This window comes from Natator depressus, chromosome 6 (assembly GCF_965152275.1).
Source record: "Natator depressus isolate rNatDep1 chromosome 6, rNatDep2.hap1, whole genome shotgun sequence".
Lineage (NCBI taxonomy): Eukaryota > Metazoa > Chordata > Testudines > Cheloniidae > Natator > Natator depressus.
Genome location: NC_134239.1, coordinates 43,223,594 through 43,248,086, shown reverse-complemented (window position 1 = coordinate 43,248,086; position 24,493 = coordinate 43,223,594). Strand labels below are relative to the sequence as shown.

At 39.9% G+C, this 24,493-nt stretch overlaps 1 long non-coding RNA gene across 2 annotated transcripts in view; it reads left to right on the top strand.

Annotated features, from left to right (window-relative positions):
* The window catches only part of LOC141990018 (uncharacterized), a 30,027-nt gene extending 7,653 nt beyond the window's left edge, over window positions 1–22,374 (top strand). The window contains exon 4 of one of the 2 annotated variants that reach the window (XR_012640051.1): window positions 22,314–22,374. This is a non-coding gene — a long non-coding RNA (uncharacterized LOC141990018). The remainder of the gene's footprint in view (window positions 1–22,313) is intronic. The other variant, XR_012640052.1, reaches the window with a different exon arrangement.
* Window positions 22,375–24,493: the final 2,119 nt, after the last annotated feature.

The following is a 24,493-nucleotide window of genomic DNA, read 5'->3' as shown; positions in this document are numbered from 1 at the left end:
TGGGGGAAAAAAACCCCACATACATCAATAATCTCAACCGGAAGGGTGAGCACAGGATCACAGATTCATCAGAGGAAAACAGCTAGCAGCAGTGTGTAATTATAGTCTTAGTTATGCCCCTAAATGCCCATTGTTAGGGATACACAAGATGGCCCATACATACTTAAAGGCACACTTAAACCAGCCAGATTTAAGAATTATGTGTGCGCGCGTCCATTGGCTGGGACACACAGCTGGGTTCCATGCATATAAGCAATGGTGCCTACTTTAAAAGCTCAGAGGGGTAGCCATGTTAGTCTGTATCCACAAAAACAACGAGGAGTCTGGTGGCACCTTAAAGACTAACAAATTCATTTGGGCTTAAGCTTTCGTGGGTAAAAAACCCACTTCATTTTTTTACCCACGAAAGTTTATGCCCAAATAAATTTGTTAGTCTTTAAGGTGCCACTGGACTCCTCGTTACTTTCAAAGCTCTGGTCCTGAGACTGAAAATGAATTCAGTCCATAGTTTCAGTATCTCCCATGAGCTAGCTTAAGTGGCTCCTCACCGAGCATGCTGGCTTTTGTGGCTCACATTCTAAGATATCTGTCTCTCCCAATGCAGTGCCTAAGTGAGGCTTTATGGCTCACATTACTGTTCCATTGATTTTCTAGGCACCTAAAAGTTAAGTGTTGAATAGCCTAAGTCCCTTTGTGGTTCCAGGCCAGAGTGCCTAGTGCAATGAGAACCCAATCTTGGTTGGGACCTTGAGTTGCTAGTGTAATACAAATACAGTTTTACACTTGCATTCCTGTCTTGCCTCCCAATCCAATTATGGAAATCACATTCAAAACAAGTTTGCAATACTGCAAACAGAGATGATGGAGGGAATCAAACAAGAATATTATTATGCCATATGGTGGCAAAAGAGCTAATGTGATTTAGGCTGCATATAGAGAGATAATGCACTGTGGTCTCTCTGTAGTGCACTTCCTGAGACGACTCCTCCACTGTGTTCAAATCTGGACATTTCAGACCTTAGAAGAGAAAAAAGAAAAACATGATTAAAGGTGTAGAGGGACTGATCTGTTTGGTGAGATTAAGGGCCTGATGTAAATCCCATTGAAATCAATGGGAGGCTTTCCATGACTTCAGTGGACATTGGATCAGGCCTCAAAAACCTAAATGTGTACCTTCTCCTTCTTATGTAGCATCTCCATAACTGGAGATTTGCAACCATGGTAGCTCATTCTGTACAATCCTCTTCTAATTTCTTTGTGGATCAATAGTCCTTTTGATCCACTCAGGATTCTATATTGTTCATCCAAGAAAGTGTATAGTTTGGCCACAAAGCAGCTAACAGGGATATAGATGAGAACTCCCTACAAAATAGATGAAAGGTGTAAACACTAAGATGGGACATCATTTCTTAGGTGGCCCAAGAGCATTTAGCTAGGAGTAATGAGATATAGTTAAGCAAAGGAAAATTTAAGATAAAAATTAGGAAAAAATGTCTAACGCCACGAACCATTAGACTGAAATAGTCTCCAAAGGGAAATGAAGGAAGGAAGACAAGTCACTAAAACTAGGGTATAAATGATTGGTCAGGACAAAGCACTAAAATATATACAGCAGAAAACACTATTAGTTTATTATTGGAGCAGCTCGTCCATACTAGCTGCCCTAATGAAACATGAAAAGAAATGAGACAATGAAGAGATAAAACCAGAAAACCACAAAAGAATATATAAATCAGAGTCTATCCCATCAAAAATTAACAAATCTATAAACAAAGTTTTAATTATATTTTTATATTATTTTCTTGCCACAGGACGGGAAAGTAATATACTGAGGACTTGATCCAAAGCTCTCTGCAGTCAGCGGGAGTCTTTCCACTGAGTTGAATGGGGCTTGGATCAGGCCCTAAGTTACTTAACCATATTTTGGGCTCATTCATCTCAGTTTCCCTTGAAAATCTATATGCCCAATTCTTGTTTCAGATATACACACACAACTTGCCCTGGTCAAAATCCTGAAGTCCTTACTATAGCAAAACTCCCATTAAGTCAATGTCTGTGTCCAAAGTTTGTGTGCAGAATTCAGCTCTATTTTTTTTTCTTTTGTTTTTTGTTCTTTTGTTTTTTAAACCCATGTAGTAGTTCCAAAATGTTGGGCCAAACATCTAGAGCTTTTATAAAAGTTCTAAAGGTTTCCATAAGCCTCTGATTTCCTACAAATCCTCACATCTTCAACTGACATGCGATAAATCAGAACAACACAATGCATTTATAAATACACAGCTCTCTTATCTTTTTCTCTGAAAGTGTTTCAGCCTTCTGGCCTTTTATGTGCCCCTAACAGTCACCTCTTTTTCTTTCTTATTTCGCTATGGCTTGTATAAACATTACACTTAATTCCCTTTGTAAAGGGGGTTGAAAAAGCCTTTTTATCATCATATGTTTGTGTCTTAAATTCGGTTTGTCTTTCATGTGGTTAGGCATGGCTGTTTGGGAATAGTACTGCTTCATGTATCTTTGAGACATGACTGATGGCATTCTACCAATTGTATTTATATTGGGCAGATCATGCAGTCGTGTTCCATTCACAGACCAAAGCATGTAGTTTGGAAACTTCAGGCAGTTTCACTTTAGGAAATAGAAAGCTAAACTCCTGATAGTTTGGTGAAGTGTTTCTTCCCCCTACTGGTGAATTACTGTTTCATTTAATATACATATTTTGTAGTTGGTGCATGGAAGCATTTGGTCAATGGTATCATTTTTCTTAGATTTCCAGTGTCAGTGCCTACACTGCAGCACTAAAGCTTATAGCAGTGGGCTTCAATATTAGTAGGATTCCAGTATCAGCGTCTTATTCAGAATGGCAATTTATTAAAGCATAAAAGTTCAAAACTCACTTGTGACTTGTATGCTATATGAGTCTAATGACTCAATTCACTAATAAATGGCATAAAAATTGTCCATGGTTTATTGGCATTATCAGTCCAGCAATGTGAAATTCAGCAGATTCAGTTAAAAGGGATTAATGAAAACCATTTCTTTGGGTTTTGATCAGCATGAGTTCTCATCCACAGAATTTCAGGCTCACATAAACCCAAAATTGTAAGTTAATACTGTGTTGAAATCGCTGAGTTGCGAAACTGAGTTTGTGACACATCCATCCAGGTTTGCTCAAAACTGGCCTCACATTCACCTAAAAGACTAGTGCGTCTTAGAGAATATTTTTCAGAAATGCAATCTGAGTTTTGGGTTTGTAACAAATCATGAAACTGGGGAAGTCTATTTCATGTGGTTAGGAGTTTCTTTGCAAAATTTCCCCTTACTATTAGTTATGAGTATTATTATCAATCACACAAAAAGTTGTGGGTATTACACCCCATATCATGCCTGAATGCAGTAATGAGAAAGTGATATTTATATTGAAAACCAATGATGATAACAAGTGTTAACTCATAGAATCCTGTGGTAATGCTGTCACATTATGTCATATTAATGGTAAAATTAATACTTGTCCCTGTTGTATTTTGCTAAGAATAACAGCAGTACTTAGTGGAATGGGAGCCTGGTCTACCTGCTGAGAAGCAAGGCCAGGACCCTAGCAGGCTCATGTACATGATGCAGTAGAGAGTGCAAATCTGCTTCTCCTCAGAGCTTCGGTAAGGTGCACCTAGTACCAGGTCCCTCTGCCCCACCCTGAGCCATTCTGCCCTCTGCCATCAGAATGGGTCTTGGACCACATATATGCAACCACTCACAGAATAAGGGATTACTCACTACCAGGAAGGTCTGCAGAATCTGGATCAGCACAACTCCACTCCCTTTCACTCTGCATCTTTCCTAAGAGTAAGGAAAGGATTTTGTCCTTAAACTTTATGGATTTTTTTGAAATGGACCTATTTGATATGAATACAGGGCCCACTGACTAGCTGGGCTAAATGCCTTTGGCTTTGACTAAGGCTTTCAGCGCCTTCTGCCAAGCAAGGCATTCCCTATTAGACATTAATATTGCTTAAATGCACACATACATCAAATATGCCCCCTAAATGTAATGCCGACTTACAGGAATTGCAGTGAGCGTGATTCCTTTCAATCCTCTTCTTACCCCACCGCTACATATTGGTAAAAGTTGTACCTATTTGGTGCCAACTGCTACTGCTTTTAATGATAGCATACACTAACTGAGGCTCCATAACCTTTCTCTGACTGGCAGAGGTGGCTGGTACTGATCGGGCCAAGCCCCACCAGCTAAGCCCCTTACAAAAAGGGTTCTGCTAACTACCTCCTCCACAAGTGCAGTCTGGGTTGAAAGAAAGAGGAGGTGGCTAGTGGGGCAGGTGGTGTTTAGCCCTTTGAATGCAGTCCAGAGAGAGAGGAGTTGGCAATATCTAGCCCTTTAAGTGAAGCTGCAGCACCAAGGAGTGCAGTGTGGAGAGGGTGGGGCTTGTGATTTCCAGCCCTTAAGAGAACTATCCCCATATTGAAATTACAAGCAGGGCTAAGATCAGTGTGTTTTCCCAGGCTTGCCCCAAAGTCTGAGCAGCCCCAGTGGAGTGCCCCACCCGCACCTCTGTAACTATACAAGGAGTATTCATGGGAGAGAATGAGGCAGAGGAGCTGGTCAGCACCATCCTTTGAATTTGAAGAGCAGAGAGGAATCAAGCTGGTCTCGGGAGTTCCATGGCCCAAGGGAGGCCTGCAGGCCTGTGGGGCTCCTCATAGATCTCCAGTCTGGTAGGAAGGACCTCTGCAGGAATCTGGTGACTGATGGAGGCTTGGTGGTGCTCTGCTGCCCACTAGAATAATACTTCAGCTGATGGGAGGGGGCCTTTTCAGCAGTACAGGGACTCTGCTACCTGATGTATGTGTGAACCAGTGCGGGAGGAGAGGTTTCTGTTGCCATGCAGAGAGAAGAGGGGTCAGTGAGATTTTGAGTGGCGGGGACTATGGGACTACAGGAGGAGGGTGTCATCTGTGCTGCCCAGGGAAGGTGACTTTTGGCCCCTGGGAGCAAAAAGGGGGGTTTTGCTGCCCAGTTGAGGGGGAGAAAGTGCATGTGGGGGTGGAGAGGGCTCTGGTTATTTGTGCTGCCTGTTGGTGAGGTTTTTGTATCAACAGAGAGGGGTTTGGGGACGGGGGAGGGGGGAGCCGCTCTGTTACATGGTAAGGGGTGATCAGAACCACCATTTATTTTGGGCAACAGCTGTACTGTTGCCAGGTAATAGCCAATTGTGTTTGGTTAAAAAAAAAGTGTGAGGTAGTGCATGAGTCTCATTCTGAGCTAGTTGTATCTCATTTTTAACTGCTGTAAAAGTGATATCTGCTGTTCTAATCTAGCCCTCCAGTGGACAAGATCCTGGAATCTGATGAGCTTGGTGCAGGACCTGGGTGGTAAAGGAAAAAGGTGGACCCCAGCATAAATAGCTCTCCTGTTATGTACCTAGGGACTGCTTTTCTACCCAGCGCTCACCAGGACATGCGATTCCCAGCTGGCCTAGTAGGGCAGGTCTCCCCTTTGTGTGATATAACTATGTCCCTTGTCTCAGTGTTAGTGAATTGTAGTTATTTTATTTTTAATTGGTATGAATAATAATAATAAGCTCCTTACAACTTTTCAAAGATAACAAAATAACACAATCTATGTTTTTCTCCAGTTTGAAAGTGCTGATTTTTTCCCCCTTTATTATCTTAATCTGGCATCAGTCAGACTTGTTTGATTGACTTGACCCATTAGAGTTTAACACCACAGCTATATCCCACCTCTGTGGACCAAATAGCAGTTGGGGAAGTGAGTCTTTAGTTTTTCCAGACAGAACTCTGAAGGACCCCACTATTACTAGATGAGAGAAGGAGAACAAAAATAGTACAGAAAGAGCTGACGCACACAAATGCTGAGATCAGAATGAAAACTGGATTTCTTGAAGACAGCACCAGCTGAGGTAACTGAAATTTTACCTCTGGCAGTCTATTTGAAGCTGTAGTTGTTTTGTTATGCTGCAGGAGCTGCATTATATTTTCATTTCCAAGCTGCGGTTGTGTTGTTCCATTGAAAACAGACTTCATCCTCTAGATACGTAATCCAGAGGAATTGTACTAACGCACTTTCTTACATAACAGCTCTGTATTTACTCTACCTCTCTTTGAAGAAGTGTTCAGTTTACACTATGTATTCATTTTTCTTGTTTTTTTATAGATCTTGAAGATAAAATAGAGTCTAAATGGGATTGTATTCAAATTGTATCCCCCTCTCAGTTTTCAGGATCTATAATACTAGGCCTCAGAAGACCTTTCTGGGGAAAATCTTTTTTTGGCCATCCCCTGTCTTTTTCTCTCTGAACAACCCCACTTCACTCCTTCTATTCCAAGAAGCAGCATTTTCAGCCCCCATACTGGAACTGGTTTGATGGAACCCATTGGTACAGATATGGCTATGACTCCTTTGGCTCTTACTTTTTGATGTGGACACAGAAACAATGAAACAAACACCACGTCTTTCAATAACTACTTCAGTGAAGCTGAAAATGGTGGATAAATTGGATGATGACAAAACTGGTACTAACAAAATGTTAGTATATATTACTGGTGATGATTCTCTACTCTTTGTTTGACCCATAAATTTCAGCATTCATTTCAGACTGCAGTGGATTTCTTGGTGCTGAATAGCTTTCTTCTGGACCTCCTTTAGCCTCAGCAGTCATGATGGAGTCTGATGAGGTTCTTTAGGAGTAACAAATCCCATGGTAGCTTGGCACAATATACGTGGGTGCACTTTGAAAGGACTACTGAATTTTTAGCCTGATGTATGTAATAAGGCTCCAGTGTTGCAAAGACTTAACACACAAGCTTTAGTTCACATGCGTTGTCCCATTGAATATCCTTACCCTTAAGAACATAGTTGCAGAATTAGTGATTGGCAGCTTCTGCAGACCCAAAGCTGACCAGCCCAAGGAAATATGGAGTTTTAAAGAGAAAGTTATTTACACAGCTACCTTAAGAATATTTATTATATTTGTATGTAAAATACCACAGACCTAAGGGATTTTTCCCCTGCCACCTCAGTGGTGTTACAATAGTGTTTTTCAGTCACAGTCACACTAGACTTCCTCCTTAATTACTCCCTCTTCTGCCTTAAGTACTCTTCCTTATATATATAAAACAGAAACAAGAGAAAATTAAAAAAATAAATTCATTCTTAACTTCAAGACAAGTTGTAAGTAAGGAAACGGAGTTGAGTTGGAAGTCTACTATACTTTTAACTACCCATTTCCACAGGGAATTACCCAGTATCCAAGTGTAAGTGCCGGTATTATATGTGCAAACACTGCACACATAGCAGTGACCCTGTGAAACTGCTGGAAAATCTGGGTTCAATCCAATGTCCAATGGAGTCAATGGAAGTTTTCCATTGACTTCAGTTGTCATTGCTTCAGGCCCTCTGTACATATAACTGTGCTGGAAAGGTGAATCTCCTTAATTTTTTGTATCACCATTTCTTGTTAATATTTTTAAAGAAATTGCAGAGACAGGATTGAATGTATCAGGTAAATGCACAAAACAGACACTGAACATTAGGATTAGGATTGGTGGGTGATTGAGGTATTTCTTGAACGTAAAGGAAGGATAATTTCATGCTGCCCCATTCAGGACTTTGACCTTTGAAGTGCTTAATGGTATTGGCCTAGGGAAAATAACTCAAAGGAAAAGAAGAAACCCGATGGCACCATTTCTCCTGATCTCGACAAGACCTTTAAAAATATAAATAAAAAGAGTATATTATCCCTTTAGGGGATCCCTCCACCCAATCTTGACTTTGTTTTAATAATAGTATTGTAAATGTATGCCTGGCATCCTATTAAATTCAGTAGGTATTCTCAGTTCTATCTCTTTTGTTCACCAAGTACTGGATTACTTTAATTTAAGATTAGAAATCTTGCTACAAACAGAAAACCTGCTTTGATACCAACATGAAAAGGCACTTCCATACCCAAAGACAACTTAACTATAAATAGACAGCAGTGACGTTACTGCAGTTGAGGAGATTTCATTCCATTAAAAAATTCTCTCAAGAAATGTAGAGAAATGTTGAATAATTAATGAATATGATTTAAATCCATTTTATACTGCTGACATTTTTCCTATAAATATTATAGGAACATTAAAATTTTAATCTCCTGTAATTCTGATGAATGAATTTTCCTGACCCTTACTGAAAACTATACCTGTAAAAGACTTCAGTTTAGAGAAGCTTACTCAGTGTTAAAGGGTCCTATGTTTCAAAAACACTATTTTTTCTTTTGTTCATGAGATATTTTTGTAATGCCTTTTTCAAATGATATTTAAAACTGGCAGTGTTATGTCATCCTGGTAGATTTGTTGGGCGGTATCTATTTCTTGGAAGCTATGACTGTAAAGTAGCATTTTGCTGGTTTAATTAAAGAATGTAAAATTCCATGCGGATTAGGGTTCCCCTTCATTACCTAAAAGTTAAGTAGATTTTCCAGGGATTTTACTCATGAAAGAGGTTAGAATGAATACAGATAATGTATAAAGGCTGCAAATTTCCTATTCCCGAAAGATTTTCTCAGCCACTTGCAAATAGCAAACTTTTCCATGTGTCCTGAACCGTAGCATCCTTCCCAAGTTTTTCATGTGAAATTACTACTAGTATTTCACGATCACGTAGACATTCCAATGGAGATCTGGGCCCCATAGTAATCGACAGCTCTTGTCCCAAAGAGTTTATGAATTAAAGAGACAAGACATGGAAGATTGGAAGTTTTATCACCATTTTACAGATGGGGAGCTGAGTCACAAAGAGGCTAAGTAACTCACCCAAAGCCATATAGGAAGTCTTTGGAAAAGCTGGGAATTGAACCCAGAATTTCTGAATCTTAGCCTAGCACCTTAACCATAAGATCATCCATACCCATTAGGAGTCCTGCAGTGTGGAATAAGGGGATACTATCGGTAATAGTTTCAAATGCACCTCACTTCCATTTTCAAAAGTGAGTAAGGCAATTTGAAGTGATACTGATCTACACTACCATGCTAAATTGATCTAAGTTACGCAACTTCAGTTACGTCAATAATGTAATGAAGTCAACGTAGTTAGATCCACTTACCACTGTGGCTACACTGTGCTGTGTCGATGGAAGAGCGTCTCCCATTGACTTCCCTTACGCTTCTCGGGGAGGTGGAGTACACAAATTGATGGGATGGTGCTCTCCCATCGATTTAGCGTGTCCGCAGCAAACCCGCTAAATTGACACTCGCTGCATCGATTGCAGCAGTGCCAATCTACCGGTAAGTGTAGACATGCCCATAGTCTCTCAAGTGTTTGAAGGGCAGATTTTATTAGATGTCTAAAGATGGGAAGTTAGGCACTTTTGAAAATCCTAATATGATTATCTGTATCTTTAGGCACCTAAATACCTTTAAAAATCTGACCCTAAGTCATTTATGAAAATGGAGCTTAGGAGCCTAAATAATTTAGAAGCTTTTGAAAATTTTATCCTATGTCCTGAGGTTTGGGCAATTTGGAGCCTACAATTCCTTCTGAAAGTAAACGTTGTGAGACTCTTTTTTTAAGTTGGACTCTGTTGTTGTTTATTGGTGAATGTACTGTGGTCCCTTCAGAGGTTTCAAAGTGCTGTACAAGTGTAGTGATGATCACTTCTGTACAGGGATCACTTAAGCTACTTGTGAAACACAGCTACTTCTTGAGTTCAAGGCAGCAGCTTTTCTAAGCTATCTCCTGAAATTTGTCGGCTGGAGCATCTTTTGATCCATGAAGAACTTCTATTTTGGCTGAACTATACCAGTAGTGGAGACAAAGTGATGTCTTTGCCTTGTGCAGGCATTTTCGCTGGAAAGAATGTGTATGGACGCACAAGGGTAGATGTGGCTTCTCCTATGCAGTTTTGGAAGGAGAAACAGAGGTCACAAGGAGGCTTCCCTTCCTCTTGCCATCCTGGCAGCAATCAGGGATGTGGGAAAACTGGACTTTTATTTTCCTCAGAATAATGCTTGTTCTAGCCCCACCTCTCCTGGTTTGTTGTGTAGGTTGGACTAGATAGGAGACAAAGTGGTGGAACATTTATAGGGACAAATATTGCTCCCCCAGAAAGATATACAGGGACTCCAGTGAAGATGAGTAAAGGAGATCTTTGGGAGCTTCCTGTTTTCTCTGTGTTCATTGGTATTGTGTGGCCACACCAGAAGAAAGACAGGAGGCAACAGATGTGGTTTGATTAAGCCACAACTGTATTCATTTAAAACATCTGGGAGTACCTGGCAATAAATTGTACAGCACCAGTCATAGTGATTGCCATGTAATCCCTAACCTGGTCCCAGCCATCCTCTTGCTGGGAATCTGCCACCTTCCTCTCATATGAGGGTTTTAGAGGACTATAAAAGGAAAGGGGTTGGCTGTCTGTTGTTCCAGACATAGGAGCTTTGAACCCCCCTTTCCTCAGCTCCCTTGAGGGATGTTTTCCTTAAATCCATTTTATCAGATTACTGTATTCCTTCCATAATGAGTACCTGCACTGGACATCCTCCACAAGGAGGTACCAGCAATTTAGCTTGGCTGCCTCCCCCCGCATCCTTCTTTAGGTTCTCGGATATTTATTGTTTCCATCCTTAATATCAGACAAAAATATATTTGTCCCCCAGTTAAATAGGTATACCCCATTCTTCCTACATAGCTTGGTCAATAAAGAACCAGGTTTCCTGAGAACTCACTGTACCTGAATGGGCTCCTTGCTGGTTTCCCGTACCAATTCTCAAGTTCCGCCTACCTTCTTTTTTTTTTTCAAAGATGGCTTCTTCCAGAGTGCATGTGGTATAATTACCAACCCACTCTTTTGGTCAGCTGGAAGGACAGTCGCCATGACCTGGTCCAGCTGCTTTCTGCCCCTACCTGCTCCATCTGGCTAATTTTTCCTCTTTCCTCTGCAACCAGTTACATAGGTAGCTCTTTGTGGGGCAAGAACCCCATTTCTCCCAGCCAGCCAGCCAAGGACCCACTGCATACAGTTGTGGTGAGCACATGTTAGGGTGTGCTTGGAAATTCAGTGGATCCCAGAATATGTAGACTCATTGTCTGATGGAGAAGGTGTGAGCTTGCAACAACTGTGGGCTTGTTGACACCCTCCCTCTGATCCTCAGGGACATTCCCAACACACAGAGGGTCCAGGATTTAGTCTGGCACCTAGTTAATGGTGCAGTGCTGTATGTTGTAGAGAGGGAAGAATATTTCTTTCTGAGCCCTGCAAGTGATGAACTTGTACATAGAAACATGTGATTTGATTAGTCTTATCTTTGAGAACACCTGGAGTCAAGTGGTGTGTTCCGTACTCGGGTAAACCCATCAATAAAGACTGAATAGGAGATACAAGATTTGTCCTGTGAACTGTGTCCTTTCCCTCCTGACTCCTCTCCTGATTCCCAGTGATGAGCATGTTTTGTTTAGTCTAGCTTGGGCTTCATTGCACTTAGGAAATTCACAAGAGCAGGATGAATTAATAAGGGATTTTTGGTGTGTGAAAACAAACTAAAAGATAAATGTTACCAATGTTTCTACCTTTGTGAAATGTTTCAACCAGTTTTGATAAAATAATTCACTGTATTGATGTTTCTAATTAGATAGTTCCACCCTGGTGGGAAATAAAAGCTAAGTGGAAGAGAACTGCTTCAAGCTAGTCAGCCATTATGAAACTTAAAACATAATGATGGTGAGGTGATGGTGAGGATAGTTTCTTTATCATAGTGGAAACTGTATTAGATGATGTAAGCAAAGCAATGAAAACAGTGGTCAGGAAGATAGCGGTCTTGTAAATCCAGCTGTGTGAAATGTTCACAATGAAATCCGAAATGATGTGGAACTTGTCTGCTTGGTGTTTTGTTTCAGTCTTGAAACTCAGCCCAGGTTCACTGAGAGGTTCCCAAATCTAGGCCCCGTTTTGAGTAGATTTAGGGTTTTGAATTGAAATTGGCTGAAATTTGCAAGTTTCTTCTGAATTTCATTCTAAATGTTTGGAGTTTTTTCTAGAGCTGGCTGAAAATTTTCCATCAAACTTTTTGAACAAAAAATAGCTTTTTTTGTATTTTTGTTTAAATGGAAATTTCTGTGGGAAAAGTCTATTTGCAAAGAAATTTTATGGTTTTCAAGGGAGAAAACCCATAACCCTCTCAAATTGAACATGTACTGTGTTTGGCTGATATTTTTCACATTTTGGTTGCTGAAATGTGTAAAGAATCTGGTTTTCAGGTTTTTTTTGGCAAAACCTACAACAAATTCAAAGAAAAATGTTGACAACAGTGTAACATTGTTAATTTTTGTCTCACTTTTCTCATGGAATAAAGAAACATTTCCTGAATGTTTGTTTCACTCTAGCACTTTAGGCCAGCTTCTGGTAACCTTAATCATGCTATCGAGCACACTCATGGCACAAAGTGTTGTTCAATAAGATTAAGGCTACCAGAAGCTCCCAAATTTAAGAATGAAACAAATTCAAAAACTCAAAGCAGAACTTATTAGAAACTAGCAAACTTCAGGGTAAATATCAAGGAGGCTACAGAGACCGAAACAGAAGCAAAAGTTCTCTTTGATCCCTGCAAAGTGAACCTTGGATTTTGCATGGCTCCTCTTGTAACAGAGCTGACCTTTTGCAAGGAAAGTCATTTATCACCTATTGAACTATCCATCTATTAACAGAATTTTTTTTGTCAATTGCCTTCTGAAAGCTATTCAGGATGTATTCTGGAGACTGATACATGCTTCCTTTGATCCGTGTGAATTTCCCATTGATGTTAGTGGCAGTCCTGTTCATGCATGAAAGGCAGTATATGACCCTAGATGTGGATGAATTTTGGGTGAAGTCTTCAATTTTATCCAAACAGATTCCAACCCTTTAGGAGATATGAAAGCATTTCAGTTAAATTTTGATTTTTGAAATGTTTACCTGTCTGCATTTGCTTGTTTTTCACAAGGACTAGAAACAGGCGTAGAATAAGAGGCTCCATTATCTCCAGCTCCTCATGGAACCAGAAAATGTTATGTTCTTGTGCGTCTTTCTTCTAAGGGCTTAATCCTTTACCACTGCAGTCAATGGAAGTTTTACTATTGACTACAGTAGGAGATGGAGTAGGATACAGGCCCTAACTTCCAGAAGAAGAGTCCTGAACTTCATTCCTTGTGTGCCAAAATTTCCCGTTAATTTCAGTAGGAAATTCAGGACTGGGATCCTAATTGGTTTAGAGAAGTATCCTAACATTTTAGTACCTATTCTATCCTCTGAACCTTTTTGAAGTTCACTCAAATGAATATATACCAATCTTCTGATTATTTTATTTGATTACATAAGAGCCAAATTTGATCCTGGTAAAAAACACTCATAATAAACTTCATAGATTTCAATAAAACATTTGACAATCTCTATTGCAATTCACTCTGGAATACCTTGAAGTGTTATAGTATGCCAGTAAAAATAATTGACATGATTAAGGCTCCATATCAAGGTGCAGCTTCCACAGTTAAAGTAAATACAGACTTGAGTGAATGGTTTAACATTGACACTGGTGTCAAACAAGGATGCATTCTCCCACCTCTCCTGTTTAGCACTGCCATTGTCCACCTTATGAGAAAAAAGTGTAGACTGATACAACATAGGCATCCAGTGGCTCAACACTGGAAGATCTAGATTTTGCTAATGACAGAGATGTTCTAAGTGACAGCTGAATGAAAGAATGAAAGACTGTCCAGCATCACAAAAAAAGACTGGGTTAATAATAAGTTATGAAAAACACAGATTAAATGAGCACCCCAGTAACTCCCAACTCAAGCACTAAGAAGGCAAAGGAATACAAGAGGCGAGTCAGTTCATATACATTGGCAATAATGTGCAAGCCATTGGGAATGTCCCAGGAAGAAATCATGTCACAGGATGGCAGCTGCAGTCACCAGCTTAAACAAGATTTGGTATTTGAATAGACAAAACTATGAATCTTCAACTCAATTGTTATTTCCACCTTGATATATGGTTGTGAAATCTACCAAAGATAAAGACAGATGTCTAAATGCCTGAAAAAGAAAATGCCTCAAGAAAGTATTAGATATTAAATGGAGTGAATTCATAACAAATGTTGAGATTGATCAGAAAGTTCAACAACTTCTTATCTCTAAAATTATTCAGAAAAGAAAATGGAAATATCTGGGACCTGTGTTAAGCATGAAGTCAGAGCATCAGCCATGGCAAACATGCCATTGGGCAGCTGGAGGAATAGGTAAAAGGGGACAACTGAATGAATCCCTCCATTGAACAGTACTTTGAGAGGGCAAACTTATGGGACTTAACTCAGAAGAAATGCAAAGAGCATCCCAGAATAGGTGGAGATGGCGGAGCCTTGTTCGTGTGACATGTGACGGTAAGGGAAGGATTCAGATTCAGAAATGTTATGTTTAGATGTGCATATGGAGTAGAGTTAGGCAGGAAATAGGTTTCCCATTCTGCAAAAAAAAAATTGAGAATGAAAATTTTTCCCATTCTAACCCTGGGATCAAAATTCCAAATCTCAAATTTTCATGAACTGAAAATCCCACAAATATATTGGTTCAGGATAATCAGTATTTCATTTCAATTTTGACCATTTAATGTTTTTTTGACTATTCTTAGCATGCATTTTGAAATGAAAAGTTGGTTTAAAACAGAAAAACAGCTTTTTTTATTTCAAAAATAATGATTTGACAACTTCAAAACTTTTTTTCAAATATTCATTGACCCTGACCCTTTCCTGTAAAACTGTAGACAGTTTTGACTACAATGGATTGGCATTTCCACTTAAAAAAATGTGTTGGAAAATTCCCAACCAGTTGTAGTATGGAGCTCCAGTTGAAATATGATGAAAACATCCCATTTGAAGCATCCCAGAGCAGAACCTGGCCCTATGTATATTTCTTTCAAGTCATATGCCTACAGCATATTTCCTTCTAGTAGTTAAGATATGCTGCATAAATATCAGTAGGGCTAACAGTGTTTTTTGTTTGCTTGTTTTAATTTGTGTTTCTAGCTCCTTCCACATAACAATAAATAAATGTTTAATTTTGCAACTGTAAACATTAATCACTTCCCAGTCAGCCAAGCTCATTGGTGGGACCAGACTTGTCATCTTGATGAAACAGTTCACGTTTACCACCCCCACATGCTCTTAAGGACAAGCTAGGAAGTTGCTTTTTTTTGGTTAATTGGCAAGGACTCACAGGACCAGTGCCCTTTTCTACTTTGCTCTCAAATGTTATGTTTTACGTCTGGAATTCTGACAACTAGCATCAGAATGACTTGCTAAGAATAAAACCTTCCTGGTGAACTATTGATTTCATTTCTGATTGAAAATTTCACCCTTTCCAGTGTACTTGTACATGATCTTAACATTCCACATTAATTTTGTCAACTATTGGTCTGTGTTCTAATCCTTTTGATCATGTCTCTCCCTTCTAGTACTAATACATAATAATAATTCTATGGCCTCTGTTATGCAGGAGATCAGACTAGATGAGCGTAGTTTTACCTTCTGGCCTTAAAATCTAAATCCCTTGACTCTTCCTTGCACATCGTATGAAGCTTCTTATCCTCATGTTCAAGTCCCTGCACAACTCTGTCACAGCCTGCACTTCAGCTCTTATTCCTTGTCTCAATTCCCTTCTATTTCTTTACTCCATCCATGACAGTGGCCTCTATGCCAAGCCGTTCCAGTTAGGGACTATCTCTTTTGTCACTATTTATACAGAACCCAGCACAATGGGGCCCCCAATCCTAACTGGGGGCTTTGGGCACTCCCATAATATTTACTACTACTATGCCCCCTTGTTTTCTTTCTTTATCTGTCTGACTTCTTCCATGCTGCCCCCTATTCATGGAACAATCTCCTAAGCCTAGTTTGCCAGGCTTCTACCCACGTTTTATACAAATTCCATCTAAAGACCCATTTTTCCTTAATGTCCACAAACAGGGAAAAGTGAATCAAACTAAAATATGGCCATGCCAACCCCTTCCTTTAGGTTTCCCAGTGTGCCCTATATCATTTGCCTTTTTCAGATTGCATTGCAAGTTCTCTAGACCAGTGGCCCTTTTGTTATGTACGGTACCGAGCACATCACTGGCTCACAATATTAATAAATAACTTGGCCCATCTGTTCCCATTGACATCAGTGACAAAGCTCTCAGTGACTTCAGTGGGAGCAGCTCTGTGCCTGTGTGAGAAAAGAGCTTTGAAACTATTGTTACAGAACATGAGAATTCAATTTTAATGTATGGTTTTGCATTAAAAGGCCCAATACAAAGTGCAACTCTGAAGTTAGTGTCTAGAAATGTCAGCAAGGAAAAGCCTTTTCCCAGCTCCCATGATATGGTTCTGACAAGTAGTAGAACATTATAAGAAGAAGATCATGGGTTCTTCTGCTGAAAATGCATGCTGCTGGCCTTGAAGGGCCGAAAGCCCACCCAGCGTGGGGGGATGCAGTGGAAACAAGATGTCCACTACCCCCTGCTCCATCGGGAACTCAATGTAGATTTGAAAATTAGAGGGCCTGGGCCTGGGTTGGGTTGTGACAAGGTACACTGGAGATGCCATGATTCAGCATCGGGTCTGGAAACATAGCACCTACAAGTTCTTTGTGTAAAGAACTGGTAGGTGTATTGTATAAATGAACTGGGATTGGGGAATGCTTGAGAGCACTGCGAGAGTAAACAGAAAGGAGACTCAGAGGCTAGTAATAAAATGCTTCAGCTTTTCACAAATAATGCAAAGAGTTAGGAACAATAGCATAAGGAAAAGCTGTAGCAGGTGGGAGAATATCTCAGCTAGAAGTTTGGGCTAAAGATTGGTCCTTCAATATGCCTAAATTTTCTCTATTCTCTGTATCTGTGAGACTAAAATTTTTCAGCATCCTCTCTGTTTTCAATAAGTCATTTGATTAAGCCTAGCTATCTAGGGCTGCAAGACTCAGTGATGGTATGGGAGAGACCTATTTTATTTACATCCATGTAGGGATACACCTTCAGTATAATGGAGAGGGATTTGATTGCATGGCTCCCATTAATGTTGTTAGTAGTCTAATAGTTCAATCCCCACACACGCTGCTGGGGATTTACCCTCCAGTTAGGACTTGACATAAAGATTTTTAGCATGAGACTGTATATGGAAGTTGACAAAGGACAACCTCTGATCAGTCACTAGACAATTGGGAGGGACGTATAGAGCAGTGTCAGAAAGATACAGTGCTGTGTGCAAACTAGCTTGCACCTGGCATACATATTGCATTTCCTCTGCACCATCAAAGTCTTGTGCATCCTAGAGAGGATTGTCCAGAGTCCACTGTCACCCTCCTGCAGTGTGGAAAAAAGGAGTTTATTTAGTTTTTGACGAATCTATTCATCCTGCAGAAACCCTGGCCAGGCCCTCCGTATCTTCCCACTGGTCAGGCTGTGCTGTTCTCCTGGTTGTGGGGAGGTGGCTGTGGCCACTTTGTAAGCTTATTTTCCCTCTGCCACCAGAGACCGTGGTTAAAGTTTTCTGCATCAGTATTGGCCTAAATTTCACATTTAAGCAAAGCAAGGCTATATATACACAAAAAGAAATATGCTTGGACATCTCCTGAGTCCCCTTTACCAACACTGAACATGTTTTAATGAGTGCTGCCTCCCTCATTACATTATTTTATTTTTCACGTTTCCCATAAAGATGCAGAGATGGAAAACCAGCACTATGACTTCTATGAAGGAACAACTAGGAGATGATAGGACTCTCATCTCTGTGCCTATTGTTTGTTGCCTCTCCTGGTAGTTCTCTCCCTGTCCTTCGGTGGATATCCTAAATTACTGGTGTGGAAGCGTTTACAGTTACTAATCTAGTATGGAATCTGGAGAAACAGTTGCAGGATGGCGGAGTAGCCGCATAGTGCCCTGGTCCTGGGTTATGGAGCAGATTTTCCTTCCGCAGCTCCTCTGCACTCCACACAGATAGAGGCTTTTTCAAATCTCTCCTTAAAATACATTACTTTCATTGAGTTTTTCAGTGATTACCCACCTGTCACAGTACAAGCTCTTCCTCTCCAGAGATGTGAGCTCCTTAAATGCAAACAAAACCATCCAACATAAGTCTTCCCCTGTGATGAGTAATAATATTACAGTAGCGGTTAGAGGCCCCAACCCACACTGCCACCCTATTGTGCTGGGTGCTGCAGAAACACATATTACTTGCTCTGAAGAATTTACAGTCTAAATAGACAAGACAAAGAACAGAAGAAAGAGAGACATCTTCTTCTTATGTGGCACCTCCATTACTGCAAGTTTGCAGCCATGGTAGTCCAATCTGTACGATCCTCTGCTAATAGCTTCATGGATGAACTATCCTTTTAATCCAGCCAGGATATCACATCACATCCAAGAGCCTCTCTTTCTGCCCCATGTTCTCCTGCCATCAACTTTCCCTTCCAGTGCTTGTAAACATGCTTAGCCCCCTAAACCCTTTAAAATGTGCCCTGTAAATTGAATCTTTCTTCTCATAAGATCTCTGACTAGCATATGCTTAGTTCCAGTCTTCTCCAATACTTTTTTACTGGTTAGGTGGTCTAGCTGTGATATTTTCAGAATTCTTCTGTAACACCAGAATTTGAAGGATTGTAGTGTTCATGTTTCACAACTGTAATTTAACACAGACAAAATGTGCTTTTAAGAGCTGAATTTTAGTTTTCAGAGATACAGCATACAAGCAGAAAAATGGGAACTAAACTAAAACTAAATCACAGTTTAACTGACTTTCCCATAGTCACCTAGGAAATCTGTGGCAGAGCAAGACAGTGAGCTTAGGTCTCCTGAGGTGAGTCCAGTGCCTTAATAAGAGGACAATCCTCCTTCCTTCTTTGTAAAGAACTGTCGGACAAAATGTCTCTTCCTTTCTCAGAGTATAATAATAGTTCAAAGTTTCAAATAAAGTATTACCCCCGTCTGGGGTTCAAGCAGGAAAGCAGTTTACTCTCCTTCCTTAGCTTGTTTTCACAATAACTGACCTCACCTTCTGGCTTCCTTCTCTATTTTGTCTGCCTAAGTACCTGGGCCTGATAGGTTGTTGAGTCCAGCTGCATGTGCTCCACAGGCTTGATACCTTTCCTGTCAGTTTCTCCTTCCTTCTAGGGAAATAAAGAGTTGGTTTGGGATCACGCCTGTGGAGCCAAACTTCAACCACTCTCAGAGTCTCACCAACCCAGAGGGATAATGCATCCTGTCACCCAACCAAAGACAGATTGTTAAAAAATATTCACCGCTTTGAGATAGCACCTTAGACGTATGTATCCCTTACGTTAACTGTGTTGTCTCTGCCTGCTCTGGATTTAGATGTTAAGTTCCTTGGGGCAGAGACTATGTCTTCCTCTAAATTTGCTGGGCATACTGACAGCACTTGTTACATAATATATAATACTAATCTTAAAATGGACTGTGAGAAAGCAAGCCTTGCTTCCACCAAAAATAGCTTTGGTAAGAAAAGTTAGGGGGGATGGGAGGAGGGATACATGAAAGGGAAAATGATCTTTAAATAGAGTGTGTGTGAAAATGATCTCTGTCATGAAAATGCTTCTCAAATGTGCTGCTCATGGAACAGATGGAGAGGAAGAGGGAGTGGAGGAGGAAGGCAAGAATGACAGAGTATATAAATCTGGGGAGTGATTCAGGGAGGTTCCTTTTATTTCATGATAGTTTTATCAACATTAAAAAAAAACCCCAGCCTACAGCAAAGAAATACTATATGCCAAAGGAAAAAAGATTGGGAGAATGATAGAGGGAGAAATCCATTTTTAAAAGTTATGCTTTTAACATTTTGTTTGCTTACTTTCAATATATAGTCTTGATCCTAGAACTGAGTAGGAGTTTTGCTATGAATTACCACGAGAATAGGATTGGGCCCCAAAAGACTCCTACAACTATCTTCTAAAACAGTTGTAATGAACAGTAAAGCAAGACAGAGTAACTATAAACATTGAATCAGAAGTATTAATAAATCATAATGAGACATCTCAGACCGCATGTAAAGTCCCTTATTCGTGGCAATTTTTGCATTGGGCAGACTCAGATAGGTGTCAGCTATGACCAAATATAAAATATACAGCTAGCAAAATAATGACTAACGCAGGATCTGAAGTGTAGCATCATGAGGTTCTTTCATATGAACCCAAACAGTATTAGACTTCTTCCAGTTAGGTCTCCTAGCTACATTAGCTTTTCCATGCATTCTAATGGAGTACAGAATATAAAGTAGTATAGTACTGTACACTTAATTTACTCAGTCAAAGTTACTTACCATTGCAATAAGGGAATGTAAAAAAAAAAAAGGGGGGGCCACACATTTCAGTAGAGATCCAAACATTTTCTTTATATCAATATTGAATTTGTTCTTTATCCTTTCTGTACAGCCCAGATAAATAAGTAATAAACAAGAGCAGTGCAAGTGTCAGCAGCAGGTTGGATGGAAATCCTTAGTGTCATATGTTTAAATCATTTCCTGAGATATTCTTTATGAAAATGTAAACTAAAATCAGGAGTATGTGAGTACATGGAGTACTGAGTTTTTAAAAATTGTGGGCCAGATTGCAAGCTTCTTCCTGACATTGCTGAGTAGTTACTCCATTGGCTCATGTAAGGCTACTCAAGTGAGTAAAAATATGAGTCAAGGTTTCACAATATGGCTGTTTTTTGAGGTCCGAGTGTGTCCACTCCCTGGCAGTGTGTATGTTGGTATATTGTATATTACGAACTATTGATTCTGATTGTGTGTTTATGACACCGTTATAGAACCTGAGACAATTTGTGTGGTATGAGGGTGTGACTGGATCTGTCACAATACCTGCCTTTACAAAAAGACTTCATTCAAAAATTCCTTTCTCCATCCTGTACTCTGTAGATTCAGTGGATTGCTCCAAGTTCCTCCCTGTCTCTGTAGGTGTCATTGAATGACAGTTTCCACAGGTACATTTCCTGACAGTGCCATTTGAAACAGAAATGTCTGTAGCTTCTAAAGCAGCTGTCTGGATCCCTGCTGTCCAGGAGGGATCTACCAGGAAGGTAGCCAATGCTGTTATTGGTTTCAAAGACCATGACAATTTCTGGCATCTTTTACTGTGGAATCACCACTTCTTAGTGCTGTCCACAATGCTCTGTATAAAATGAGTTGATGGTCTCAGTTTAGTGTCTAATAATTGGTGTCCAAGTCACAGACCCTATCATGGTAGATAACACTAATTGGCTCCATTGTTAGCCACATTAGCAAAGAGGCCCCTAGTTTGAATATTCATTCAGTATGAACAAGAGGCAGTCCTGTCAAGATCAGATTTGAAACAAATTTTGCTAGGGCGGTGAGGAGAATCTGCATTGCTGCTGCCAATTACATATCTGTTCTGTGGATGTATAGAGGGCTTCAAATTCCAGGGCTGATACTTTTCATGAACACCAAATGCACTAAACCAAAACTATTATTATTTTATTTGAACTAGATGTCAGTTTCTAATGCTGCCAATGCAGCATTTTTCACCAACACAAAATGAATAACATATTGTCACAGAGTCAGGGAAACCGCACCCATATTTCCCCTCAAGGACACCCCTTTATGGTTTAAGGCTCCCAGCTGTCACCTCTCCTGGGTGGAGATCTGTGTCTCTCTTCCACCTGCCTGGGGGTTTTAAGGCTGCACATCTCCCTGCCTTAAAATGCAATTTCCCCAGTAAATCAGCCTGCCCAAAAGGCCAGTACCTGTGCATTGCTTTCTCTCCAAGGCTTATGAACAGTGCGTTGACACCAATTACAGGTTACCACAGAGCACATTCTAAGCATTCAGCTGTATTCTTAAGGCAAAAGCATTACAGACAATCAGGGCTGGATTACCCAATAGGCAGACTAAGCACATCTTAGGGCACCAGCAAAGCAGGGGACACCAAAAAAAAAAGATGATTTTTTTGAAAATATTTGATATTTCAAAAAAAGCATCTAAGTAGTCATCATGGGAAAAATCAGATCTTTGTTAGACTTCCTTACACTCCACTACACACTATTCCCCCATTTTTCTGTTCTCTTTTTATTATTTATCCCCACCTAAACCAGGGGGGCATCCTACTAATGTAGATCTAAATAATGCGAGGAAATCAGATCCTGTCATGTATTGCAATATATTTATGTTATTCTTCTGAGTTATACGTACTTGATTCATTTTTTTCCTTTCATATATATATATACACACATAAAAATAGTGTACATTGTGTAATTTTTTTTTTTAAGTTCAGATAACTGAGATAAAGGGCAGGATGAAACGTAACCAACTGAGTGGAGCACAGAAACGTAAACTGGCGGAAGAAAAGAAACAAAAAAACTAGTGAAATTTTCCAAAGTTTTCCAAAGCTGACATCATTTTTCAAAGTGAATCCATCAGAAGCAACGCCTTCTCTCAGTAGCACAGATATTGTTCCAAAACCTATAGGTGTTTCAGAGACTGACCCTTCTTCTATTGGTGAAACAAACATCATTCCAGAACATGTGGATGTGTCAGGGACTGTAACTGATCATCCTACTCCTGGTGGTAAAACAGACATTGTTCTAGAAGGTGTGGATGTGTCAGAGACTGAACCTGCTCATGCTGTAAATAATAGGAGAAAAGATCCTGGTATGTGGGTTGATTTATAACATTCCTCAATTTGAAAAGCTACACTGGTGAAGAAATGGCAAATCAAGTACTGCATTATCTGTGCCAAGTTTGCAAAACAGATTTCTCAAAGTGCAGCGGTCAATCTTTTGACAACACTGCCAACATGTCAGGGCGTTATCAAGGAATGCAGAAGAAGCTTTTAGAACAGAACAAATATACCATATTCATACCATGTGCTGCACACTCTCTCAATCTTGTTGGCCACAGAGCTGTTGATTGTTGTCTGGTGGCAGTAAGTGTTTTCTCAACAGTCCACTTACTTTATACATTTTTCTCTGCCTCAACACACCAATGGGCAGTTCTTAAAATATATTTGGGCAATGATCGTGTGTTGAAATCTCTTTCTAATACTCGCTGGGAGGCACATGCAGTGGCAACAAGTGCAATTCTGGAGTCCTACTCAAAGATTGTGGATGCCTTAGAAAGTGTAGCTGAAGACCAATCACAAAAGGGAGAAACTATACGAGAGGCAGAAAACATTGCAAACAAGATACAAGAACTAGAGTTTGTATTCATGTTGACCATGTGGAATGAAATTTTACAACACTTTTACCAGACAAGTCAAGCTCTCCAAGAAAAAGAATTGGATTTGAAAACATGTGCAGACCTCTGTCAATCATTAGCAGACCACTTACACACTTTGAGGAATGATTTCGAAAGATTTGAAGACATATCAAAAGATACCTTGCCTGATACTACCTACAAAGAAGCCCAGTCCCGCAAGCGAATCAGGAAAAAACAAGCAAATGATAGCAGTGCAACAGAAACAGCATTGAATGCTAGAGACAAATTTCACGTATCTACTTACTACACTATAATTGATACACTTGAAGCTCATATGAAGAGGAGAGGTGAAGTGTACAAAGAAGTATCAAGTAGATTTTCTTTTCTAAATGATATGGACTTATCTGACGAACAATATTCACGAGGTTCCCAAAAGCTAGTTGACTCATACCTTTTTGACTTGAACATGAATCTCTGTGGAGAAGTATGGCAGTCCCACTGTTATATGCGTGCAAAGTTTAATGAAACAGGAAAAATGAAATTCAGTAACATTGATCTTCAGGACACAATATTGAAAGATGGAATACAATGTGTATTTCCAAATGTAGAGATCGCGCTACGTATTTTTCTAACATTGATGATTACTAACTGCTCCGCAGAACACTCTTTTTCTCAGCTGAAAAGAATAAAAAACCCTCAGAGAACAACAATGTGTCAGGACAGACTTGATTCACTTTCCCTATTGTGTACGGAAGCAGACACACTTCGTCAAGTTAGCTTCGATGAACTTTTCCAGAATTTTGCAATCAGAAAATCTAGAAAGAAGCTATTTTAATTTCAGCATACATGTAAGTTTTGTGTCATTTTGAAAAATAAAATTTTATTTTATGGTATAGAATTGTTTTTATTTTAAATTACATATGTGGGGTGGGACACCATAATCTTTTCAGTGCTTAGGGCCTCTAAAGGTCTTAATCTGGCCCTGCAGACAATACATATAAAAAACAATATATGTTCCTATATGCATGCTGAAAGCTTAGCTGAGGTCATTCATCAATCTCATAGGGCCCTGGTAGGCCAACAATTCTGTGAGGATTGCAGCTCTTGGATTGAAGGTCCTGTCTCTTTGTGAATCAGAAAGAAGGCTCTGAGTCAATTTGAAAGCAGGCCTTTTAAGCCAAAAGCCCTTTCTTTGTTTTTCTTGTCTCTGGAAACCCAGTGTGAACCAGTATATATGAACCTTCCTGGGTGG